General features: G+C 49.3%; 1 protein-coding gene across 1 annotated transcript in view; it reads right to left on the bottom strand.

Moving 5' to 3' along the window:
- The window catches only part of TMEM168 (transmembrane protein 168), a 54272-nt gene extending 50259 nt beyond the window's left edge, over window positions 1–4013 (bottom strand). Inside the window, exon 1 of the mRNA XM_019514554.1 lies at window positions 3966–4013. The gene's annotated coding sequence lies outside the window, so the exon portion shown is untranslated. The remainder of the gene's footprint in view (window positions 1–3965) is intronic.
- Between the last annotated feature and the right edge of the window lie 1501 nt (window positions 4014–5514).

Below are 5514 nucleotides of genomic sequence, written 5' to 3'. Positions count from 1 at the left end.
TGCATGGCTGCAGGGCCCAACTGGGGAGCAGGACAGAGCCCGTGGAGAGGCAGCTCACTGCCGCTGCAATGGGGGATGGGGGACACATGCCCCCCTCACCCCCCCGGATTGTGCATGCAATGGGATGATGTAGGCTGCCTGCTGCAGGCTCAGGTTGCCCAACCTGCTGCCCTCTCCCTGGGGCCTCCACGGCCCAGTGGGTGGGACCCAGCATAGCAAGGCAGAGCAGGGCAGGGAAGCTCGGTGCTGCAGCCACAAGCCCTGGCGAAGTGCTCCCTGCCCAGCTGACAGCAGCAAGGGGCACAACTCTGCCTCATCACCCCCGCTGCTGCCAGACAGGCAAGGGGTGCTTCACTGTGGCTGTGCAGGGTCCTGTCCACAGGACCACGGAGGCCCCAGTGGGAGGCAGCAGGGAGGGGAGCCCAAGCCTGCCCCTACCTCTCTACGAGCTCTGCTCTGGTTGTGTTGTCTGTGGGGGAGGGGGAGTCATGCTCTGTGTGCCGCTCCACCGCAACAGCCGCCGCCTCCCACATGCAGCAGCTGGGGTTCAGGTGCTTCTGCAGGGGGGCAGCAGGCTGCAGACCCAGATTGCCATAGCCCTGGCAACTGGAGGCCCCTCCAGCAGGGTTGTGGGCTGTGGGTGGGGAGTGAAGGGCACCAACAGGCCCAGGGAGCTGCGGGTCAGGAGTGAGGGGCAACACAGGGGAAGGGCACCAGCATACCAGGGCTGCTCAGCACCACAAAGCAGTGAGGGGGGACAGCTGGAGCTGGACCCATGTCCCGGTGAGGGAAAGGTGCAGGGGAAACTGATTTTCCATAATAAAAACCTCAAAATGAAACGCAAAAATTTAGAGGTATTCAGAATGTATTTCATTATAGTGATTGAAGCACTGATAGGCTTCCAAACTGCTTTAAAATTGTAAATATATCAGTAAAACATTGTGTTCAAGTGATACCTATATATATATGAGTGATGTTTCATTTTAAATCACAGAAAAACATGGATTTAGGGGGTTTTAATCAGAGAATTTGTGATTTTTTTTGTTGGTTGTAATCATGTTGGTCTAAGGACATAGGCAGACAATGTTCTTTGGGCAGATGTGATATATTTTATTAGACCAATCAAATAGTTGAAAAAATTGTTCTTTGCAAGCTTTCGGGTACAAACACTCTTCTTCAGGCACCCGAAAGCTTGCAAAGAACAATTTTTCTAACTATTTACTCAAAGAACTGTGTCTGCTGATTTTTATCAGAGAATTTGTGATTTTTAAACAAAGAAAACCAGGATCCCTGCTTATCATGAGTTATTTGTATGAGAGAGACTGTGTCAAAGGTTCTCACTGGAAGACTTGTTGGCGCAACTGTCGCTGCGTCTTAGAGGTTTCCATGCTACCACTACCTTGGCCACCAGCACTTAAAAGGCTCCTGGAACTGGCAGCACTGCCTGGGTATGGGCATAGGCATAAGAGATCACGTTTAAAGCATAAAGATACTGGGTCTCAAAAACTGGACTTCCCAATATCTCCTCGCACACAAAGCCACTTTCAGAATACAGTCCTTCATATCAATAAAACAGTGTAAATTAAAGGCAGATTTACCCATAAACTTTAGTTACTCTGGCAAAAGTAAAACCATTGTAAACACATCTTAACCAGTCAGTGCATTCCAGATACTTTGGTGAATGAAGAACAGTGATTCTGGCTTCTCCAATTTAAAAAAACCCCCAATTTTTGATTTAAAAACAGTAACCCAAAATCCACATTTTCCCATGATTTAAACAAAATGCCACTGCTATATACATAGATATATAGTAGTGGTGGGGGGCTGTGGATATAATATATATATATTTATAGACGGATAAAGAAGATCTATAGATCTAGATCTATAGATAGTGGTGTTTCATTTTAATCATGGAAAACTGGATTTGGGGTTAATTTTTTTTAAAACAACAATTGGGGATTTAAAACCAGGATCCCTGCTGATAAATTACCTTTTTCAAAAGAATCTGGTGAAATCTGATTAATTAGCCACTGGGATAACTCATCAGTAGGGTATTATTATTTGGTGCACTGAATCTCTGCCAGTCTCACTGACTTATACACAAAACACTTTGACTAATTTGTCATCTTTAATGTGTAATTATTCATTCCCAAATGTACATGCATACTAAATCACAATGCAGTTTGCCCCTTATAATTAGCCCTCCACATATAACTTGCCTTTCATAGCAGCCAACAAACCAGGTGATATCCACTAAGCACTGGATACTATGTAGTTTTTCTTGCCTCAATATAACAGATAATCAGTTGCTGGGGGCATGAGTCCTTCATGGCCCCCACCCCACATTCTGCCTGTAAAATTGGGGGGAAAGCCTCCTCAAATTCAGGTCTCTACTTACAAACTAAGTAAATATATCGAGAGCACAAATTTTTGTGTATTTGAGCTTCCTTGGCATCATCTGGTGAAGTGAGCTAGAGTTCACAAAAGTTTATGCTCTCTATATAATCTTATTTAGTTAGTGTATGAGATCCATATCTACCCTTTCTTATCTTCTGCACTGCTAAATCATTACTGATACCCAGTACACCTAAATGTGATTCTCTCTTATTTATTATTATCCGCATACAGATAATCAGGCAAGATTAAAGTAGTAGAGAAGTAGGTTCACTCTTTTGCCTAAGGACAGATAAACAACAACTGGACTCATGATTAAAAAGGCACCATCAAGATAACCTTTATCAGCTTATATTGTAATAAATTAAGAGTGTCGCAAAATCTAACTTCTCCATGAACATGCCCACTCTTCTGTTACTTTTTGCATTTCATTATGCCTGGGTGGTGAAACTGGGCTAATCAAATGTCACTTATTTATGTACAGCTGTAGCTGCTTCAGGTCAGCTTTCAAGTTCTCATTTCCTGAGGCACTGCTGACACATCTGAGGTGCACATGTGATAATATTTAAAATGAAAAAAAATATATAGAATACCTGCATCCAGGACAAACACCTCTGTTATAATCAAGTTGAATCTAAATTGAAATTTGGGACCCAAACTAGCCAAGGATCTGTCTGTGCCAGTGAGGCCCCTGCTATATTTCACCCATTTGAAACCTGACGATCCTGCTACACCTTCAAAGGAAAGCTGCTAGAAACCTGCTCTACAGCAGCTGCACGTTTCCAAGCGCTACCTTCATAGCTGGCTCCTATTGCTGGACGGAAGTTTTTCCCTTGCCGCGATTACTTTGCACAGGTGGCACCAGCCTCAACTCATGGAGCACTTCCCCCACTGCTCACCTGCACAACTGATACAACCTGCAGGCAGTGTTGCCAGGTCTTAAAAAGGAAATCATCGTATGGGAAGCTCAAAATTATTGCATTTACTGAAAAACTATCATACACTGAAAATATATGCAAATAAGTAGGCAAATAAACCTCTTATTTACTTTCTATTGCTCACTGTAACTTGCCAGCGAGTAAGCCAGGATTGAGTCATCAAAGTTGAAGCACTTTTTCATTTTGAGGCAAGCAGTAAGGAAGGGCTGACAGCAAACCCCAAAATCAGCGCAGGCTCCCGGACAGCGACTTGGGTTTGGCACCTGCTGCGTCAAGAACGATCCTACATTTTGGACACTTCTATTCCTGTTTATCGTAAAGGGTTGAAACGCTCGTACAAACAGGGCAGTTATGGTAGACCCGGCAGCGCAGCGTGTGCCGACCCGCGAGCTGCAGCCCGGCGCCGGGCAGAGGGCAGGGCCGGAGCCCGCGCCTGTGCCCACGGGGACTGGCTCGGCGCTGCCCAAAGGAGTCGATGGGACCAGGGGGACAGGGTAGGCGGGTATCCTGGAGCGGAGGAGCCGTTCGCGATCCCCCTCCCCCCGTGCGGGCTCAGCCCCGCATCCAGACCGCCCCGCGAGTTTCCCCCGCGCCCCCGGACTCACCCCACGCAGCCCCGCCAAGCCCCGGCACCACGAGCGCCAGCGGCGCCGCCATGTTGGCCCCCCCGGAGCATCCCGGCTACGGGGCGCGCGAGGGTTCAGGCGGGCTGGGGGGATGGAGGCGGGGAAGCCCCGTCCCGTGACTCCAGCGCGGAAGCAACTGCCGCGCCACGTGGGTCCCAGGGTGCTCTCAAGCGCAGGCGCTCGGCCGGGAGGGGGAAGCGGCGGGTCTGCTCCCGGGGAGGGTGTCTGCGGCTGGAAGCGGAGCAGCTCCTCGGTATTCATGTCTTATCAGCATGTTGCCTTGGAGGCGCAGCTGCCCTGCCCCTTTCTTACGGGTTCGGTCCCTCCGGCCTGGAAACCTACCTGCGCTGCTTTCTGCAGCCTGAGGAGGCCCAACTCGAAAGCCAGGCTGGAGGGATGAGCAGCAGCTCTGCAGAAAGGACAGGGGTTACAGTGGACAGTAAGCTGGGTATGACCCGGCCGTGTGCCTTTGTTGCCAAGAAGGCTAAGGGCATCCTGGGCTGCAGGGGAAGCGATTCTGCTCCTCGGGTCCACGCTGGATACGGACCAGCTGGGGAGTCCAGTGCAGGGAAATGAAAAGGGTTAGGGTGGTGGGGAACGTGACTTGTGAGGAAGGGCCGAGGGAACTGGGCTTATCGAGCCTGGACAAGAGAAGACTAAGGGGGTTGAACAGCAGCCAGAGCAGTTCTAGCAAGGACAGAGCTGGAATTTTTCTCAGCAGTGGCAGAACAAGGAGCCATGGTCTCAAGTTGCAACAAGGGAAGTTGAGGTGAGGTAGTGGGGGGGGGGAAGCACTGGAACAGGTCACCTATCCTTGGAGGTTTTTTAAGCCCAGGGTAGACAAATCTTTGGTTGGGGATGGTCCTGCTTTGAGCAGGGGTTGGAGTAGATGGACTCCTGAGGTTCCTCCCAACCCTCATTTTCTATAATTCTGTGATACTGCAACTGCTGCAAATTTCAGTTTAAACTGTTATTTTGCAGAAAGGAACAGAAGATGGAGCAGGAGCCTTTTCCAATGGCTACTGTATTCATCTAAGAGGGAGACCTGGTTTTTGTTTTCTCAGCAATGACTTAAGTCACTAGAGTACAGAATCTGTCCTCATTCTGGACCTTTTCTCCTCTTAAACAAGCCTCAACAGGATGAGCAAAAGCCACCTCCCAGTTTTGCCTGTAGGCTGCTGGCTAGTGAAGGGTAAGAAGGGTAGGGAAGCTGGCTTGTTTTAAGCCAGGGGCAGGCAAAATACTGCCTGCAGGCCAGATCCAGCCCATGGGGCCCTTAAACATATTAGTAAATTAATAGTTATTTTTTCCTGGCTACCTGTCAAAGCTAATAGGAGACAAGGGCAGTAGGACCCAGGGGGAGCCCTCAGCAGAACTGAGCAGCCCAGCCCTGCCCCACTCCACTCCCAGCCATTTCACTGTCTTCCTGCCCTGGCATCACATGGCTCCTGGCTGCATCTGCATTACGGGACCAGGGAGTGCATGCATGCACACAGGCAGGGACAATGCATGTGTATGTGTGTGTTCACAGGGTGAATCCCACTTGCACACCCCAG

This window comes from Gavialis gangeticus, unplaced genomic scaffold (assembly GCF_001723915.1).
Source record: "Gavialis gangeticus isolate Ggan-Ray unplaced genomic scaffold, GavGan_comp1, whole genome shotgun sequence".
Lineage (NCBI taxonomy): Eukaryota > Metazoa > Chordata > Crocodylia > Gavialidae > Gavialis > Gavialis gangeticus.
The sequence above is the reverse complement of the archived record's forward strand: the minus strand, read 5'-3'. Positions and strand labels throughout refer to the sequence as shown.